We start from the raw sequence: 21,835 nt of genomic DNA, 5'->3' as shown, positions 1-21,835 counted from the left end.
GAACATTAACATATTTACAGCAGAAACATCCACCAAGATGTTTTTCCATAGTAAATACAATCACTATCGGTTTTTGCTTTGTTATTTTAAATCACATGATCGTTTTCAATCACCAATTTAAATGAAAATCAGCATTGACTCTTCAAATTCAGTGTATTTGTCACATAAACAGTCATTATGGTATAATGCAATGTACAGTGAATCCCCAAATGCCTAGTGTAAGAAGATGAATTATGAAATATAAAGGAATGTTGTTGTAGCAAGACACTAAACATCTTACTCATTGATCTGCTTTCTTCTCCTCACTCCAGACTGAAGCAAAGATCATGCTGCTACATACAGAGTTGTCCAACATGGCTGCCTTATTCAGCGGGTACAGTGCTCCCAACCGCAGCCAACAGAATCGTACTGTGATTTTACAAGGTAGGGCATTTGCCATAGCAGATCAATAAAGTCTCGTGTTATTATTGCATTTTGTTCACATTATTATTCCCTTTGTAGGATCACAATGTTGTTTTTATATTTACTCTTTGCTCAGCGAGTTCCGGACACCCTCTGGCCTGCTGAGCTTTTGTAAAAACTGGTAAACAAGTTCTGTATAGTCAGCTGCTACTTATGACTCAGTCATGTGATTCCGTATACAACCAACTTAGAGGATTATTGAAGATACAGTATATATGAAAGCATGGACATGGTGGAAGCATAAGGTATAGTTAAGCATGCCCCCTTCTAAGCATGGCTATCTTGTGGTCAATTAAAGCTTCTTGCAGACCCGTAGTTCCAGGTGTAAATAATTGGGAGTGGTATGTGCTGGAGTGGTGGTGTCTGTCCAGCGGCTGTTGTCATCACACTGGCAGACTACCAAGAACATGACTTTTAGGACCCAATGATTGCTAATAAAACATTTGATTGAGAGGAGAAGAGAGTGAGGACCATAAACAGGCTGGATTCTGCCCTTTAATTTCACCATCTACAGAGGATTGGTTTTGCTGTGCTGCAGAGTAGGTCCCACACACAAGCAGTTTAGTTGTCTGCCCAAGGACTGAGATTTAATTTAGCCTGTGTGTATGTGTGTGTGCGCGCGTGTGCGTGTGTGTGCACGTGTCAGTCTGACTGTCTTTGTCCGTGCCTGTGTGTCTGTCTGCATGAGTCAGTTTGGAGAGCAAAAAAACAATCTTTGCATGAACTGCATATGTAAGATCCTGAGCTGTAGGGTGTGTGTGTGTGCATGCTGTATTTTGTGCTTTCTTGTTCTCTAGTGAATTAATAGTTTTACACTGCCAGGTTGTTCCAGTACCATTTTACACTGTAGTTGTACTGAGGCATTTATTTGCTCTGTACACTGCTCTGTTGTTTCTGTATTTGAATGCTCTCTTGTGTAGTTTTGCAAATGATGTGTTATCACTGTGTTAACCTGTAAACCTAAAGAATCATCAGTTTGTTGCAGAAAACTTTTTGGCTGTAATTTTCTGTTAGGTGTATGCTGATTGTATGCTTAGAAAGTACAGCAGCTGAAATGGTTTCAGTGTGGCTAGTTTGTAACAGTTCTTTTGTGTGTATGTGTGTTTATGGTGCTGGTTCCTGATGAAAGCCTAGTGCAGACGCATATATCAGAGCTCCAACACTAATAAAAGGCCAGCAAGCTGTGCTCCTCTCCTTCTGGGAACAGCACCGCTTTTTACTGCTTCTCTGACAGCAAGATAAAGTGCCCTTCCAATTAGAAAAATATTTGGCCACATACCTACCAACAGCAATCCTGGGTTTTTATTTTTCATGTCATTTGATCAGGAATGCTTGCTATTTTACAGGGTGTGCTTTCTTATCATCGTGTCCTGGGTATGCACATGTTAATATGCACCCCACCACTGCACCATAATGTTGTATAATGAAATAACCGTGGTTTTATTTTGGTGTGTCTCTCCTCATTTTGGTCTTTCTTTCATAAAGGTAGGGCTGCTTACAATTGTGCTTTGGTTTGGAGTGAGACAGAATGTGTTTTTGAATTTTGCATGAGAGGATTCATGCTGCTGTGTGTGTTTGGGTTGATGTCATTCTTGTTGCCCCTGTCATCTGTCTATGCCTCATACAGATATGTGTGCATATATACTTAACCGCTGATGCTAGTCCCTATCTCTGTTTAAGAATATTGTAGATGTTTTTTCCCTTTTTTCCAGAGAGTGCATTAAAATTAAATTCTCTCTTGTTGTTGTGAAAAGAGGCACACGTAAAAAATAATTGGCTGTAGGAGAGAACAAAGGGCTGGCTTCTCTCTCCTCCCTGCACACCCCAGCCAGGCATTAATATCAAGCCTGCTGCATTGTTCTGCCGTCTGCAGCCATCCCCCTAGCCAGACACTCAGCTCTGGAGAAGTCACTTTTAATGTCTGATAATCAAGGTGAATTTTCAAAAAGCTGCCATTTTCAAATGATGGTGTATATATTATGTGTAGATGGAAGTTCAGGAGCAGAGGAGCTCCACTTGGTGAGAGAGCGAGCTTCAGCCATGCGAAGTGGAAGAGAGACACCTAACGGCCACAGAGGGAACTGCATGCTGATTTTAGCTCTAATCAGAATTCTGTGAAGGACAGAAGCCAGCTGGAATATCGGTGTCATTTGCCGGATAATTTGCTTTGTTTTTAATAACTGTGTTTTTTTGTGTATTATTGTAACTAGCACCGCAGTGGCTGCTATACATAGTCCAATATTGCATCTGTATGTGTCCCCTGTGGCTGTGGAGTGTCAGGGGAATGTATTTCTACAGTATGGATGCTGTCTGCTGTTGCCCCTTGCTGAAGGGAGCTCTTGTGCAGCTTTATTGGGGAATCAGGCAGCAAGAGCAGTGGACCTCCATTTCCCTGCTACAGGGCACAGACTCATCTTCCTCTTGCTCCTCCCATCTCCCCTCATCCCCCACCACTAGGTATGATTATTTCTCCTCCGCTCCACCGCACCATTATATTCCAGGTCCGCAGTTACCCCTCCCTGCTGTCATTTTTCATGGCATGTTTTTGCCCGTGTGCAGCGCTGCACATTTGGACTGTGCCTGTGCAATATGTTAAGGAGGTGAATATATGCAGTGTGCAGAATGTAATAAGTATTTATTTTCTTTGCCGGTGATTTACTGTTTTTTCCGGTGCTTGAGAAAAAAGGCCGGCTCTAACCATGTATCTTAACAAACATGACTGCTGCGTATGCACTCCCCTCCAAGGCGTTTTACCCACCGGGGAAACAAAATTATACATCTGAGGCAGACTGGTTGTTTTACGTGCTATGACTGTTAAAAATCTGCTTGTTATTTAGGGGTATAAGCCTTGGTAAGGCCAGTTGGGTTAAGTTTTGGTTGTGTATGTGACATTTGCTGCATTACAAATAAGACAATTTTAGATGCAGCACTGATAGCAGTGTTAACAGCTGATCAGGTGATCGGACACTGTGGCTCATTGGGCTATTGTTCGTACCTAGAATACCTCTGTAATAGCCGAAAGTAAGCCAGGCAACCAGCCATCAACAGCACAGGTTGGTTACCACCTTCTGTCTGCCTCTCCATACTGCCCCCCAGTAGTACTGCAAAAAACATGATAGGAGTCTCCGAAATCCAAACGCAAATACACACACACACACTGCTGAAATTGACATTATACTCAGAGAGGGAAGTAGATCTAACCCTGTGAAACAGTAGGATTTAAATGGATTCTGTGCTGGGAGCAGCACGGTGAACAAGTCTCCCTCTGTGAGGCTGCCTCAGTAGGACACTTGCATAACAGACAATAAAAAAATTTAATTCTTAAAGATACACTACATGATTTTCATTTTGTGCCCACTACAGCCCATAAATCTCAGAATTTCATCCTAGCTTGATGAGTTTAGAAATAGTTAGAAGGAAAAGGAAATAGGAGATTTGGAACTACAACAACTATATAGCAAAGTCAGGGAGGCTACAATAAAGAATATGCAAAATATGAGTGTGTGTACATGTGTCATTGATTATTTGAGTTTTAAGCCATCTTGCTATTACTATCTTCATTTGCTAGTTTTGTAATTTACACCCCGTTTTGTAGAAGTGCATTAATTTAATTTAGATGGCCGTTATGTTTGCTTTTGTTTCTTTCTGTAATTTTGAATAGTGTACTACTGGATGGTAGTGTGCAAATGTGTTATATATAGACTACTACTACTGATATTTACTGTGGTGGGGGTCTTTTTGTATTCTGTATTATAGTGCAGCCTCTATATAGAGTTTCTGTCTCCTGGCAGTGGGATGCAGTACAGATCATATCATACCCTATCTTCTATCAAGAACAACTTTGAGTGTGGTGGCAGTCCCATATTGTATTGTCATATCTGTCATTGTAGCGACTGCCAACAAGGAGGCTCAAATTCCATCTTTTTATGTTGATTCATAAAAATGTACAAAATTGAATACATCTCAGGGCTTACAGTGCTTGTTCACACTCCCGTACTATACACCTGATACCCGGTACGGTGCCTTGATGTTACATTGTTTATAGATAACTTGGTATTGCCTTCAGTGTGATTGCATAATAACCAAGCATTCAAATGTGTGAGTGCTTTATTTGTTCCCCAGCAGTTGTAGTGGTAGCATTGTTTTTCTTTGGCTGGTTGGAGGGCATACTTTCAAAGTGTGGATCTCAGCTGTGGTGCAGAATGAAGCCGGAGAAAGGAGGAGGAGAGGGCCACAGGCGTTCTGATGAAAGGCTGTGCGGGGGAATCTGGAGTGTGGAGAGAAAGGGAGCGTTTTGCCAGTCCAGTGTGGCAGAGCAGGTCTGGCTCGGTGCCAGTCTGGGCACTGTGCCCACGAGGAGGCAGTGTGTGGCTAGCACTGACAGTAGCACAGAGAGAGATGCACAGACTGCAACAGAGAGACTGAGAGACACAAGTGTGTCTGTGGGGGGTGTCTGAGGCTGACTGGCAGAAGAGGTTTAGTTTGCATTTGCATGTGAAGTGGCCAGGTAGTGATACAGCAGGAAAGCGGCGGGGAGGAATGAGTGGAGATTTCCTGGACAGTGTTATGTCACAGGCTCGATTACTGATCACAGCCCAAGTGTATACAAGCAACGCTGGTTAAACTTGCAGTCAAACTTGTATCCAGGCATTTGTTGTTTCATTTAATCACACACTTGATTGTTGGTGTTAATTGCCTTGTCTATTGTTTCTTTATACAGTGCCTGAGTAAATACTTTCTCCATGAGACACAAATGTTATCTTTCTGCTTTGTATACATTTACATATTGTTTGCCTTTCTACATATTATCTCTCTCTCTCTCTCCCTCTCTCTCTGTTCTCCTCTTTGTATCCTTAAAATATTCTGTGCACCCCTCAGCAGTTCCGCATGGCAGACAGCCCTAATATAATCTGTGCGTCTGAATTCTAATTTATACCGTCAGGATAAAATAAATAGTCTGCAGTTAATTATGGGGAGCCAGCTCCTGGCTTTGCCTCGGTGATTTATGAAGTGCACGTAGGCATTCTGCAATGCATTTTTCTTAATTTATTTTTAATCTGTCTTTCAATTAATTTTACCACAAACGTCTTAATGATGGCAGAGGGCTGCGTTAATGAGGCCGGTGAGGTGAAATGAACAACCACTCACCCCTGTGGGGTGGAAGTGAGAGGCTTTGAGGATGGGGTCATGCAAAGGGTCTTATACAGCCAAAGAGGTTCGGTCCCTGTTGTGTGTTTCCCTGCCATATTTTTACATTGCCCCCAGATCTTTTGAGCATTTCCCACGTGTCAGAGGAAATGGTTCTTTTGAGTAAAAATGATAATTTTCAACAACTGTTTGTTTCATGGTGTGCAGCAGTGGTTTTTTGTGCCCTAATTTGACTTCCTTCAGTGAAAACAATACAATACAACGTCAGTTGTTATCAGTGATTGGCATCTTCACACCCACCATCACTTCTATTTAAGCTGGTTCATTCAGCTGTTGTGTAGAGGAAGTGTCACTCAATGCTTGAATTACGCCCATTTTCCAGTGATTTTGACACTGTGTGATTGTCCAAGTGGCACATTGTAGACTACTCACAAATGAATAAAAGTCTTATTCATAGTGGAATTGAATGAGCCACTCTTTTTGTTCTTTTTTGTGACTAATGACTTCACAGGTAAAAATGTAGTGTATCATAATCTGGCTGTTTGCTGACTGACCAACTTGATCAAGTAGATTTCAGGCGCTGCTGCTTGCTTTTCTTTGTGTCTTCAAACTTGAATGGATTCACAGTCCGCTTGCTCATACAGTCTTTGTCCCTGCCCTGCGTGTCTTGACTCATGGCTCTCCAGAGGAGGGAGAGAAAACTGCAGTCTCTGCCTCACAGACAAAAAAATGCCTCATATGATTAGAAGCATTTTATACATCGTTTCACCCCCTCTCAAATTAGACCAGTGTCTCTCCTGTACTTGTTATGCACCATCGTTTTCTGCCAATTAGCATGGAGCGTGGTTGTTTCAGCGCTGGAAAGGGCCTGGTGTGGGATAGGCAGGAAGGCGATGTAACGGTGGTGGTCAGCTACCAGACAGCTCACATCAGCCTACCCCATTAGGGACATCCGCACACAGCTCTCTGCATCAGGATGCTCTCATTTACCGCCTCCACATCCAGCCATTTATCTCTCTTTCCCCCCGCTCTCACTCGCTTCTCTCCCTCTCTTTTTAATTTTCCTCTCAAAAACAGATCCCACATTAAGCAACCGAGCATGGCTGGCTGCAGTGCCTCTCCTGAAAGAGCAAAGGAATGATTTAATTTCTCCTCCTCTCTGTCTCTGTGGCCTCTTCTCCCTGCTCATACACAGATCATTACACACAGAGGCCTCATTTTCATCTCCCTGTGAGGGCACATGCAGGGCTTTAACTAGTCAGCCACGCCATGGCCATTGCTGACGATCAATACCTGTGGTCAGGACGGAGCACGCAGTGCTTCCTAAATAGGCCCTGCAGGTCCAACCATAAAACACCTTAGAGGCCATACATGCCACCCCATAAATCGCCATTTTTTTCTCCTTTTTTTTGTCTTTCACTACTATGGAGGAGTGAGAGGAGCCAAGCCTATGTTGGATGTGTTACCCATTGAACTGGGATAATGATGATTAAGAGGTCATGACACTATTCAGAAAATACTGCTAAACTAAAGGTTCAGGGCAAGAGTTCACTCCAAGTGAGTCTGGTAGGCATTAGAATAGAATAGGCACAAATTTTAGGACTTATTTTGTTTTTCTCCGGTATATACTATAAGGATAGGATTTCCGTGGTACTGGTAAACGACGAAATGTTAAGGTGGGTGTGACACACTTGGAGAAGTGACAAATGCCATGAGTGTTTGCAACACACAGCATTTAAAGTACAAGGTGTGTAATCTGCTAAAACATCAGAGTCTGCAGAGATGGTTAAATTTAAACAGTAGGCTTCTCACAACTGAGAACTGCTAATGAGATTTTACTCAGTTGGAACCTAAATGAAACTGAGATAAGCTCAGAGGAATAGTCAATTCAAGTTTTTCTATATGGATGGACCTGTTTAGTTTGTGGATTGCGGGACTGCAATAGGTGATATATGGACCAGATGAGAGTTAGCCTGGGGGCTGGTAGACAGAGACAGGGAAAAATGGATGTGTTTCTCATCTTGCTTTCGCCCCCAAGGCTCTCAGCTGGCCTGATCCCTACATTAACCAAACAGATAGCCAACAACTTTAATTACCTTTGCATCCAGTTGCTCTCCCCATCCACCACTCCCCACTTCACTTCTGCAAATGAAAGAAAGAGAGGGATAGAAGGAAGAGAAGCATAATTACTTATTTTACTGGAGTGCGACAGAATGCCTTTTGCCAAATGACTCTAATTCCAAATGGTTAACAAGATTTTTCTTTTTAATAGAGCCGAATCCATGTGACAGCAAATTGCTTTCCTATTTGGGGCCTTAATGGCTTTTCATACTTTGCACTTCCAATAAGCAGTAAACTCGGAAATTAATATTGCACACTGTTATGATGCAAATGGGAGTGAGATAGGAGAGCTGTACCTTCACGCAGAAACCTCTGATTAGATCCATAATTGCTCTGGTGGGATGATTTTTCCCGTTTGTTTGAGCTTATTTATTTATTTGTATAATTTTCATCCATAAGCTTCACTCCTGCATCATTATCAGTGGTGAGTTGCTGTATGCTGCAGTTTACTTGAATGACTTTTAATCAGTTGTAATAGAAGATAAACATATTCACGAGTTCTAAATACGATAATAGAGGGTGATTTTAGCAGCCCTACCATGCTGCTGCTGAACTTCTCTCTTTTGCTTTGTAGTAAGTGATTCACTTAGAAAAAAGTACATTTTAAGTACATCCTCAAATAGACTTTGCCTTTTGATTGAGACAAATACAAAGACCACTATCTTGCTCATCTCTAGTTTCAGAGTAGATCGGTATTAGTCGGCCTTTGACTGGCTCAGTTAGACCGGTTTGAAACCCTCTTGCTGTCGTACGAACAGGGACAATCTAAAAAGATATATTTGTGCAAGGTGTTTCTTAATTAACTTTTGATCCAAGTCATTTCATTTCCAATTCCATGTCACACATTCTCAAATATTAATCCTTGTCTGTGCATAAGGTATTGTATTCTTAATAAGAGGGATCACAGAGTGGGACACAGTTCACAAAACACATATAGGTACAGAGGTGCTCTGTTAAAAGCACATGCATCAGAACTTGCGCATCTTTTTAAAGCCTTTTGTATATATCACCCTACTCTACCTCCCATTAGATTGAACAGTCCTTCTTCTGTTGAGCTTTACAGACACCTTTTTTTAACATATAAATATTTTTTGTGTCATTTACATGAGTGTTTTTGTTGTAACTGACTCTGTATTGTCCTGCTTTGTGTTCACTCCTTCTGGATGTTGTCAGAAGCCTCCTTTTAATACAGATGTTTTAAGTATTCTACGTGGGCCCCCCTTAGCAGTATCTGTGCTCAGTTCTCCAGGGCTGTCATTAAGAAAAGAGGGGTTGAGAATGTCCTGGATTTGGCTGTAGCTGCACCAGACACACAGCCAGTCTGATTGAAATAGCAAATAAATTCAGCTGGATGGGCCTGTGATTGCTGCTAGCGATTGAGGTTAAGTGTCCTTGGGTGTATGGGGCCTGAGCATAGCAGCAGATCAGCCAAATATTGTTCCTATGACCACATATACAGTCTGAATTTTATTTTTTTATTTTTGGCTATATCACCATGGCAACCCTTCATTTCTTCTCTGCACGCTCCCATTTCACCTGTCATTCTGGTAATTGGCTCTGAATTTTTCTACATATCGTCATGATGATCATAATAACACAATATTTATGAACTGACAGTGACAGGCAAGTGTAGGGAAATGTTAAAAAAATGAAGCCTTCATTAGGCTAGAATATTAATGCAGCAACAGGGCTTTTTAGGGACTAATAAAGCTTGTTCTCCTTGTTTTCCCAGGTTCCCGCTCATTGTGTGCATGAGCCGCACTATAGAGTCTGAGTTTCGATTTGGTTTTAATTGGGTCACCCTCTCCTCTCTCCTCAGTCTTTCTGTTGAACTCAGCTTAATTAGACCTACAAGATTGTGACACTACCAGAAACATATTATATGTGCTCTACCTCTATTTCCATTGATGTTCTGTTTTTAGAAGTATTGATAAGACAAGCTATGTAATGACATTTGCTATACTGCTGTAGCCATTAATTGCCCTAAGCCTTTGTTAGACTGTATAGCAACACAAAGAGAAATGGATAAAAGGTTTTATGGAAATAAAAGATGGTTCCTGAAGGTAGAGATTGCCAGGCATAATGACTGTTGTGCCAGCTGCTCCTCATTACCAAGGTCACTGGCATCAGGACCAGCTGAGATCTGCTAAGTGGTCTATAGCCTTTAAAATGGCCATGAGGCCTTTCCATCAGCACTGCACCCAGTGACACCATAAACTCTGTGAAAGGAAAACTCATATTTTCTTTCATTATCCTCCTTTTTTATTTACACAAGGGCTGTATGTGTATATAACAGTAGAATTACATAGAATGCATTTCCTTGCTTGGCCATGGATGCCTGAGTGGAAATTGTTGTGAGAGATTTGTCAAACCTTTCCTATTCATTTTGTCCCAGATTTATTTGTATGCATCTTTATTCTAATTTATGAGCTACAACATCTAATTTAGTTTAAGTCTTCTGTAACATATATAACACATATATTCCCTGCACTGTGCAGGTTTTGTTTAGAACCAGAACATAAAAAGTAAACTATTCAGTTCTGCTTTAAAGAGCAACAACAAGAAAACCAAGCACAGTGTTGGATTTATATATGTGCTGTGGGGGGATGTCAGTGGAATTAATTGATTTGCCCATATTTATCAGAAGAGAGTAAGCACCTAATCCCAGTTTGCATTATTAAAGATAATACCACAGTGGTTTCTGTAAGACCACCACACTGAATCAAAGTCTGACATGGACTGATGATGTATGGATATATTATTCAGGCCTCAGAACAGTGTAGCACCTTTATCTGCCCTCCCCGCTTACTGCCTCCTCATACATGCACACACATGCACACAACCACCACTCATCAACCCCTGGAGGGCACCTGTGTTTTCAAAGTAAAGACCACTTAGAGAATAGCCCCAGGCGTCTGAATACTGAAGTGCCCTGTGTTACACATTAGAAGCCTCTGTACAAGCCAGGAACATAAACACTCTCAATAGCCCTTGTCTCCTCCCAAGAATACCCCAAATACCTCAAAACAGGGGGAAAACCGCTTACACAGGCCAGAATATGGAACAGAGAGTCCGTGGGGACTTTACCACATTAAGGACCACTCACTGAGATGTGCAGCTCATCGGACACGAACCTGGCCAAGAACTAGAGTGTAATGTAAGAAGAGAAGCTGACAATCCATTTAGACTTTTAAACCTTTTATCTTTGGCAACTGACAATGAAAGTAAATAGCTTTCGAGGACACATCATATACCTCTTACAGGTTTGTGAATTTTTTATTTGTTAAATCTTTGTGTAAGTTTCTGATGCGTATGGCTGACTGAAAACAGCAGCTTGAACTGAGGTGTACTGAAAGATAAAATGTGTAGGAGGCAAACAACCACCCCTCCTCCAGAGGCAGACGCAGGGTTAATGATCTTACATTTCATTCAACCCCCCCAGTCGAGTAAATGAGGTTTGATCAGATGCCAGGAACAGGAGAACAAGCTGCCTTCAGAGTCAGCTTCACAATCTGTCATAATGAACACTTTAATATTAAAAGAAAAACAATCCTATTAACAAGCCGAGAAAGACAAGAGTTTTCGGGAAAGCAAGGAAGCTGTAATCTAAATTTTTAATGACCGTTCCTGCATGATGACTTTGTCTATGTATTTTGTTTGTTTGGAAAGGGAAACGAGTCAGTGATGTCACACTTAATTCAGGATACCCTTTTGTGCAAGAGCAGCGGGTAAATAGCTGGGGGAGACATTTGAATGTCTTAATAGATGTAACTGTTCCATCTCTAAATGTGTTGAAATGGAGGCGTGAGGAATGGCACAATTAAGGTAATGTGTTCAGGAAGCCAATGAGTTGTGCTCTAACCTCTGCTGCTCAGCCCTAGAATCGGTAAGTGCACAATCTTAGGTGACCTTAATCAGACAGAGCCAGCACTTATAAACACACACATACACACACAAAGCCTCAATTACATTGTGAAATTGCTCTCAAATGAGTCGTACAACATGTCTAGCTGCTCTGTTTATGTATTCTTGTGAAGATTCTGTGTCTATTATGTGACCTCAGTTGTACAGTAGTCTTTGAGATCTGTTTGTGCAGTTGTTGCAGAAATACCATCAAACTCCAGTTTTACTGGCCTAATGCAAAGAGAAGGCAGTTATATATCACTTCCAGACACCAGCATATAGTGGTGTGTGTTTAGGTAGGCCAAATGTTGAGCTAGGTAGCTCTTCTTAGAAATTTCAACTGTGACTCTTGCCTAGCAAGAATTGAGAGGAAAGGCATTTCAGCCACATGCATGCTTTTTCTCAGAACCCGACAGTGTTTCCAAGCACAGCAAAGCCTAAGATTTCGCTCTCACTTGTCTTTTTTTCTTGTCAACCCTGCAGCAAGAGTCAACAGCCATTCTTTTCCACACACATTTGTCCTTTAAAGTGTCTTCTCGCTGAGTTTGGAGGCAATCAGTAATGACCACAGGTTCTTGTGTCGTCAGTGCTCCAATGTGTGTTTTCTTTGTGCTGAAGAGTTTTTAGTGATGAATTTCACCCATCACACTCTCCACTATGGTTGACCAATGAGTTTTGTGAAAGCATGGCCCATGGTGTTTTTCTTTAATAAGTCCAGAGGTGAGGCAAAGCAAGCAGAGCATCAGTCATCCTGTCAGGAGCTTACCCTCTGATTAGCCCAGTATATTGGAGGAAATATTTAACCTGCCACAGTTGCCTACCTCAAGAACCAGTCTTATCTTTGATGTAATGATTTATTTTAGTCATCTAAAAAGTTGTACTTCTGGCGTTTTGTCAATTCCGTTAATGGTGTACTTTCTGTGTGCCAAGATAAGAATTATTAACGTCTTTGATTCATATTTATATATATGTGTATCTATTTATATACAAGCATAAAAAAAAAATTATGAATAAGTGTGCTGGACTACTAGCGTGGGAACCACACAAATCTGCCAAGCTCATGTTCCATTTGCTCTGGCCCATACATCTGGCGCACTTCCCATTCAGACAGTTTTCCTCTCATCCAGGAAGTGGTCGGGCCAATCACATAATGTAAAATAGGTTGTAGGTCTAGATCAGCGTACAGTCTGTACTGCATTGATTATTTCCCACCTGAACCACCCCAACCACCCCAACTTGCATGTGTCGCTCAGAGCTACGTCACACATTTCGTTGCTCTGGTTGTAGGTGTATCCAATGCATCCAGAGGCGTCTTGGTGCGTGCCCGTTGTACCAGACTAGTACGCATTTGCAAATTACTCTTGCAGTTCCAGGTTACTGGACCACCAAACAGCAACTCATGCATTGAAAGTCAATGGATGAGAAATGCATGTGTATATGGCCAAGTATGTGTGTTTAAGAAGAAAATAAAAACATTAACAGGATTGCAAATTGCTGTGAGGCTGATCTTTAGTATATTGCAGGGTTTCCTGCATAGAGAAATATTTGGCGCCCCCCAAACAGGTTTTAGTGAGCGCCAAAGGAAAATCCTCAGCGCCAAAATGATCAGAATTGAAAAAAAAAAACAACCTTTCATATCCTATGTGTTTTAATCGTCATTTATCAAACAACTGTTGAGCAAGCACAACATAAACTTAAATACAACGTCTTCAGCAGTGATCTCTCATCCATAGCCGCTGTACTTTACACATGCAGCTGGCGCTAGATTAATAAACCAGTTGCTGCGTTGGTTTTACTGCGCCCGAAAGTTCGCGCTAATGACTTCCTGTCATTTCACACAAGATAAAAGCCTTTTGTGCTTCAAGTGCGTTGGTATTCACCGTTACTGTCACTTTTACTCTTTGGCGTACAGGTGTCGTGCCGAAAAGTGATCGTCTGCCGAAAAGTGATTGCCGTTTGCTGGAGCTGTATTGCCCAGTCTCTTCAATCACTTTTTGGCAAGTGAAATAGCCTACTCCATTTTATGGCCATTTAAAGGTATTTTAAGAGGTAAAAAGTATTAGGTGAGCTATAATCTGTCAAATATAACTCTTCTGAATGAAATCAACTAATTTCAGGGCAGAAATAACCTTTCAATCAGTAACAAAAGGCTTCAATCATTTTCTGGCAAGTGAAATACTGCATTTTATGAGTTGTATTGGCCATTTAAAGTTATTTTAACAGCTAAAAAAGAGTGGATTGGTTGGTAGGCCTACACAGCAAGTAAAATAATGCAGAGTCATAAGAATAATTGCAAAATTGTCTTCATTTTATATCTTATAGCTACAGCCCGTTTTCCAAATATAAACAAAGATATTACACATAGGCCTACCAAACATCAGTTTTCGGCAGGACACCTGCACCGGTCCTCTCCTCTGCCCTCTCCACATCAGGTTTTCATGCAGTCATTTGTATAGTGGCACTATAGTCACTTTTCGTTAACCAACCAATCACAGCCTGGAGGAGGCGGGAAAAAAAGGTTGAGGCACTACAGCTAACTTTAGAAATGTTTAACTCGTCGTTCTGTATGCACAGTTTTCTACTTTTTTTTTGACAAGTTAATTTGCATAAACAAATGAGCGATTGACCACCATGTGGAGCATTTTTCTTGTACAATAATTTAGTGACTGAAAACAACCCACAGAAACTGCTGTTTTGTGCAACTGGAATTAATATTAGGCTACTAATGGTAAGCTGTACTATTATCTGAAATTATAATGAATACACAAACATTAGCACTAATCAAACCTTAACCACAGTGGTGGAGGCTAATATCAGAAAATGGTTTTATTGTGAAATAGCTAAATCTCTACCAATAAACTATCTGTAGGCAGATTATCCAAATAAAGTGTAACCTATAAATATATTATTATACTAACATTACACTTTCTATTTAATGTTATATAATATATATTTTGTTTATCAAATGGTCAGAAATAACAAGAAGATGCATAGATTTTGGTCATTAGGCAAGTCATTGCCTTTACTGAACGCGTACCTATCATTCTTACTGTCGCGCAGTCACCCCCCCAAAGGCCCATTCTGAGCCAGGAAAAACCCTGTATTTATTGTCACAACTACCAATAAACCACCAGCAATAAGCAAAACAGGACACGCCTCCCAGAGCTACATGAAAACTAGTTAGCAAAAGCAAAAAGAGAAGTCCATCTATCTAAAATTGCTGGATAAATGATTACATTCATGCTACTACCATTTTAAGTGGCAGAAGCTAGATGTTTCAGGAGCACTGTGTCTTGTATGAAAAAATGCTTTTTTTATTTATATATTTAACAACCAGTTTAAAATCCATTCAAATGAACACATTTTGAACATGACTGTTGGTGTTGTTGAATTCCACTGATGAAATAACTGGGAACCAACACTGTACACAGTCAGCTCTCTCCTCTGCCCTTTCTTCCTCCTCTGTTCCTTTGCCTCATTCACCTTCTGATCAAGACACTTGTGTAGTCCAGCACAGCCCATGCCGGGCCAACCTGAACAGTGGCACTTTCGCCTTTGGGCCTCGGTTACACACCTCAGAATGGATCTTTATTTACAACACAGAACTCGGAAACAGCTGGTCAATCCATTTAGCCTAAGGCCACTGATTTGTTCGTATTTACTACAACAGCCAAAGAAAAGCCAGGGTATTTTTTCCTCTCTCCTTCCTATTGATCCGGCGCTTAGAAAATCTGCCCTGCTGTCTAAACACTATTGATCCCTCCCTCTCAACGACAGGCTCTCGCACCAGTGTATAAAGGGACTGGATGAATTGAAATTTCATTTCCGACAACTTGTTCCTGTTATTTTTACCCTTTTTCAATAGTAGGGAACATGGGCTGGCGGGCCGCCACTCACAAACAGTCGAGTGTTTGGCTCAGAGGGGAGAGGGGGGATAGAAGTGAGACTGTTTAGGTTATCCTAAGCAGGTCTTAACACTGCTATGCCATAAACAGGTCTTGCTGTCACTTAGATCCCAGTGGTCATTAATGTGTTTTTAGAGCATATTTGTAGTCAGTGCGTAACTTTGGACTTTTATAGTGGGGGAATAATCATGAGCAGCCAGGCTTGGGATTATCTTTCACTCATATTAAAGGTCAGCCAGCCCGGGCTCAGGTAGCACCATCGTTTCAATTCAATAAAACACCATCGTTTTATTGAATGTATTGAACATACAGGTGGTTTTGCATGGTTTATCCCAATAATGTCTTCACAAAATTGCTTTAGTCCATTACAGTGAGAATTTTATTTGAGTCAATGGAAAGAGCCAACCTGCAAGGTCCTTTGCACATCCAAGAGGAGTTCCACAGTGCCCCACGTTTTGTAAACCAATCAGTAATGACTTCTGCTCCATCGCCTCACCACTGTGTCCAACTCTTACCATTACAACAAGATAGAGTGTTACATAAAAAGGGAGGTTCTGTTTTAATTAACATCAATATTCATGTAATGGTCATAAAGCCATCCCACATTCCATTTGAAGCTCTTAATGTTAATGCATATTTTAATACATTATCATTGCCACCATCATAATTCTTATTATGATAACTGTAATTATTAGATTTATGACAGAATTATGGTTTTGTTCCCTGAAGGCACATATTTTGCAGCGAATCCAATTTTTCCCTGGTGTATAACGTTCCCAGTCTTTCCCCTCCAAAATACTGAGCAGACACTGATAAAGATAAACACACAAACACCCCAGTGTGTCTGCTGCTGTGCCTGTAAAACACTCAATCTGAATTGCATATCCGCCTTGCCACCGAGCTTGTCATATGCTGTATTAAGAAAAATGGTCACACGGTTTGACATAAATTGGAAAATGACATTTGGAAAATGGGCACTGCTGTGGAAATTAGAGATATTAAAATTATAAATCAGTGTCTGGAAGTGCAGGGGGGGTGTTGGCTTGCCTTTTCTCTTTTTCTGTCTGCCTCCCTCTCAATGTTCATATCTCGCTCTGTTTCTCTCTTTTTCTTTTTCTCTCACATACTTTGTCTTTTGCGCTTTCTCTGGAGGCAGTGAAGGGTCGTAGCCCAGAAGTCAGTCCAGTAAAAGTGGTTTTAAATGCAGCCACACACAGGTCTGCCCCGCAGAGACAATCCCACCCTCTCATCTGGCAGTAAAAGTGGAGGATATTGTGTGTGTATGTATTTGCTTGCGGTTGTGTTTGTCTTTGTGTCTCTGCTGCAGCTGTATCTCGTCAGCTTATTGCTCAGCTCTCTTGCTGTAACCTGCTAATGGATCATCTCTGAGGTGTGATATGTATTATGTAAAAGGAAGGTGTGCTGACACCTTTAAAAAGAGATGCTTCAATCCTCTGCACACCACACCTCTGTTCCCTCTTTCCTGTCTGTATGTTGAGCAGGAGGAGAACAGATTTCTGAACTACAGGTGGAGATACACAGGCCAAAGACACTGCAAGGATGTAGGATGAGTGGCAAGAGCTGCAAAGAAAGGTTGGTGGCCTTCCTGCTTTCTGGGACACACTCACACATAAAAATACATATATATCCACATGACTGTTTTTCTCAGTAAAGAGTTAAGGGTTTGACACTACATAAGTGCTCGTGTGTACCTTTGACTTCAGTTCACCCTTTCTTTTGAGCTCATAGAAGGAAGCTAGAGTGCTGTGGGCCTTCATGCTTTGAACTATTGACCTCCTCCTTTTGAGAGGAAAAAAAGTCACTGGCTTAAAAGGAGCTGCAGTTATGCCACATATGCTACCTTTAAAACACAGGTCAGAAGCTTTTTTCATCGGTGGTGCAGGAAGAAAACATTCCATCTATAAGTCCTTGAAGGGTGAATGTTATATTCAAATACACCTTCTTTACTGTTTCAACAAAGGTCCAAAGGATGTGAAAGACATTAGAGCTCACCCATTTAAAAGCAATCACATACTCAGGCCTGCTTTATTCTGCCTCCACAACGCATCTGCATATGTGTTTCACTCTTTCCAATTTAAAATTTGATTTCACTTGCAAATGTGGTAATTCAATATTATATGGAGTTTAGTGTTAATGCTCATTTATGCCTGCAGTCTCCTCTGCTTAATTTTCTTAACACAGTGGGCCCTTAAATGTCAGAACAGACCTGCTATAGATTATGAAGTCAGACAAACCTGTATGAGTCTCATCTCAACACTCCTGCATGCCCATTCGATTCCCAACACTGCCACTCCACCACTGCCCAGCTGACCGCCACTCTCTACTTTAATATTTCAGCACTTTATTTACTTTGACTTGCACTCTCTGTCCTAATATTGAAATAGTACAGGAGGTATTCTTGAGGAGGTCAGGTAACGAAAAAAAGAGATACTTTAAGTTTTAGATAGCTCTCACTAAAGTCAAGAGCAGGGAGTATGTAGCACAGGTCAGTGTCGGTGGCCTTGCCGCTCATGGAAAGAGATAGAAAGAAAATATGTCAAGTTGATTTGTAGTGAAATGGCAGCAAATTAAAAGTGTGTTGCTCTCACAAGCCACTTATCTCACCATGATTAGCCTCAACTCATTCATAATAAAAATAAAAGGAAAGTTTTGTGTCTTTGTGTGTTTGGCCCAGCAATGCAATGCATACAAAGAAATGAAGAGATTAAAGGAGTGCCAGCTGAAGGACAAGGTCTGGCCCTCATTGTTGGTCTGTAAGCATAGCCTACACACAGCAATACATTCAGAAACACACATAGGCAGACGTCTGTCACCTTGATACGCTAAAAGAAGTCAGTTAAAAAGAAACCTGTTTTGTAAGGCATCACCTTTCTGTAGTGGGATGGGCGATAAGACGAGATTGACCTTTTCCATAATTTGGCTTCTCTAAGCAAACATCACCACAGTAGTTGATCTTTAAACATCCATAGAGTGAGTTCTCAGGAAGTTCTAACTTTTGATGTTGACCTGCTTTGCTGCTGTCCTTAATTTTTTATTTGTGTGAAGACAGAGGTATAAAGGGGCATGTCTCTCATTGTCCTTATTTATGAAAAGTGAGCTTCTTTTGTCATGATTTATCAGTAGTAAGGATGAGGTTCAGAAGGAAGACTTTTTGCATGGACAAAGACAAGAAAAGGACTTCAGTATGGGCCTATACTGTGTCTACCTATGATAGCTGAAGTTAGGCCAGGAGTGGTTAAGGAGGTCTAGATCGCCATGTGTGTGGTGTGTAATGGGAGGCAAGTGTTGAGCACTGAGATGATGTGTTTTTACAGCGCAGTCTTGCTGTGCTTTGGGATGGCAATAAACCACGGCCTTCAAAGCACAGCCAAGCGCCACTTACTGCTGAGTGCTTCTCTGGTGGTTGGACGAGATTACTCTCAAAACAAAGTGCAGACAGGTTGATTAATAGTAGGGTCTGCAGAGGTGCGTGCCGCAGTATATTTTCACACCCAGCGAAGACTTGTTCATTTCATTCGCATGGACTTTTATGGAATGATCCTGTCACTGCATACGTTTGTCACTTCATAAAAATGGTCCCCCTCTTTGAATGTCTTTCAGTGAAAACTTATCAGAGCTGTTACAGACGTGTTGTTTTAATGTCGAGGCGAGCACACTGTGACTAAAGGGCAACACAGTTCACAGACTGTATTAGTTCATAGCAGAATTTGGGGATGAAGAGACCTGGTTGTGCCGCAAAAAATCTGCATCATATACTCCAAAAGTCTTTGTACAAACTGATAGGAACGTAAATTAGATAAATAATTCTCTGTTCTACCCTCTGACTGACCAAAGGGATTACTGACTGATGCGGCACTCTCCCTGACTGTCAACGATGATTACTGCGCTATAGTAACTCCCATGCTGACCCTGGTCTTCTGTGTGCTCTCATTTTGCTTAGTCCAGCTCCAGAGCTGGGCTGAGGAAGATGACCTCAAGATGGATCACAGGTGTCTGTGGGACACTAAGCTACAGGAGTAAAAAGCAGACTCCCGTACTGCCTCTGAGGCAGTGAGGCTTATATTGGCTGAAGCACAGAAGCTGTCTGGCCTGTTCTGGATCTCGTGTCTGCTGGAGGACAGACACCTCAGCCTGGTGGCCCAGAACTGCCGGACATGGTAAGAGACAGACATGAAGAGTGTGAGAGGAAAAGAAGAAAAGGAAATAGCAGCAGGGTGGGACCTTCAGTCTGGGTGAAATGGCCTAGTCTACATCAGTAATGATGAGTAGGCTCGGGGTGATTGCAGTCGTGGAGGGGAGGAAGGGAAGCTGGTGGCAGCGTGCCGTGCGGTCACCCCCTCATCACATCAGATCACAGGGTTCTAATTAACTTCAGCACCACATCAGACTGCAATCAGCAGAACCACAGAGGAAATTAGATTTTTTTTTCCATGCCGTTCAAAAACGTGGCGTAAAAATGCATATTAGCCTTGTGTTTTTAATTAACATTTTGTGCTTAGGAAGCATGTTAACAGTATCCCTTAATGAGCTTTGTGGAAAACGAGCTACGCAGAGGACAAAGGGCAACTTCCCCCCATGTTTGCTGATGTGCTGTTCTTTATTCTAATACAATGAGATTAGTAATCATTGTTTAACTCCACATTCAATATTGCCTCTACATAATCCTCCAACCTCTACCGCTGTTTCTGTAGAATAGGACATTAGCTGTGATCGAATGAGGCCTTTATTTATTAGGATGTTGAGTCGTGGAATGGAGATCTGTCTAGATTTGGACTTAGTTTACTGTGCGCATTTGTTGTTGTTGGAACTCCTCACACATATGCCTTGACAATGTTATTCTTACACTACTCTGCTGTGGTCTTGAGTCCAGTTGTTCATCATTTTCTATATACACGTGCAGAGTAACATGTTCAACCTGATTTTTTTTTTTCAAAAAAAACAACTGTGTAATATTAACTTAAACAACGTAACATATATTTGTTAGGAGCTGTACAGATGCTCCATAGGATTCTTCATTATCTGCCTAAGAAACAAATCTTATCACAAGCTCCACTTATTGGTTTTTCTGGTGCTTAAAGGTCACAAAATGTCTCTCAGAGCTCCTAAAACCAATTGAGTGGACCTTGCGATAAGATTAGTTTTGTCAAACTGATATTTCCAAGGTCACTAATGAACATTCAAGCTCAAGCTCATTATCTTATTCACTGCAGCGACTAGTTGTGACTGTTACAATCATTTTCACCATCACATTCATCAATCAACTGACCAATCATTTTTATGAACACGCCAAGGTGGTTTTTAAAATGAAACAACTTCCATTCATAATGCCACTGCTTCGGGTTATACTTTGCTGCAACTGGCACCCTGTTGCTACTACTGTCTGTCTTGAGTGATTTCTCATTCTATGATGTTTCTATGGTGTCAGTGCATTTTGTGTGTCCCATATCTCAGTGAAATGTGTCTGCTCTGTATAGCAGGGGATTGTTTGTGTTCTCCAGTGAGTCCTGCACGTTTGTTTAGATTCACTAGGGAATGAACAAAGCCTTTTCCGACCAAGTATAGAACAATAATGCCAGAAAAGTATCTCTAACGGTCGAGTGGTCAGTCTCTGCAATGACGTTTGGGTCGTCCCAGAGAAAACATTGTTGTCAATAACTGAAAATTACTATTTTCTTGTAGTCTGTCCAACTGTTCCAATAACTGTTCATTGTGAGAATTCATCTCGTCACCATACCTCCTGCAGGACTTTTAAAAAAGTATTGTATCTTTCCTAGCACTTGGAAGTATTTATTTTTCCTTCTAACAACTTGCTGAAATTTTGGAGATCCTGTCAATGGCTGCCAGCTCTTTGCTGGTTTATTTATTCCCTCTTGCATCTGACTGGTCAGTTATTTGTTTTCCACAGTGTCCTTGTGTGTTATATATGGGACAGACCTGTCACTTCAATACTAAGAGGATGTTTTGAGTTCCTTGAGAGATATTTATTTATTTAATTTTGGTTAGAGCAGAGCGGTGAATAATGCATCTTCAACCTGCTACATGTACTGTTTTTATCATTAGCATGCAGCCCGAGTTATCTGTAGAATACTTATGAGTACCGGCGAAATGTTTGTGATGTTATTTATTTATGTTGCTCCTTTCAATTATTCATTTGTTTATTTATTCATGGAAGAACTAACTGAAATTGGAAAATTCATTTTTGCTGAAGGGCACTTGGCCCCACTCTATCCCCTCCTTACACAAGGGGGGGGGGGGGGGGGTGCACATGGGGGGGG

General features: G+C 41.3%; 1 long non-coding RNA gene across 2 annotated transcripts in view; it reads left to right on the top strand.

The window, feature by feature from the left end:
- LOC123958864 overlaps window positions 1-21,835 on the top strand; it is a 42,553-nt gene that overhangs the window by 8,538 nt on the left and 12,180 nt on the right. The window contains exons 9-10 of one of the 2 annotated variants that reach the window (XR_006822179.1): window positions 312-423; window positions 17,042-17,056. This is a non-coding gene — a long non-coding RNA (uncharacterized LOC123958864). Of the gene's footprint in view, window positions 1-311; window positions 424-17,041; window positions 17,057-21,835 lie in introns of those variants that run through there. The other variant, XR_006822178.1, reaches the window with a different exon arrangement.

The sequence above is a fragment of the Micropterus dolomieu genome, linkage group LG20 (assembly GCF_021292245.1).
Source record: "Micropterus dolomieu isolate WLL.071019.BEF.003 ecotype Adirondacks linkage group LG20, ASM2129224v1, whole genome shotgun sequence".
Taxonomy (NCBI): domain Eukaryota; kingdom Metazoa; phylum Chordata; class Actinopteri; order Centrarchiformes; family Centrarchidae; genus Micropterus; species Micropterus dolomieu.
The sequence above is the reverse complement of the archived record's forward strand: the minus strand, read 5'-3'. Positions and strand labels throughout refer to the sequence as shown.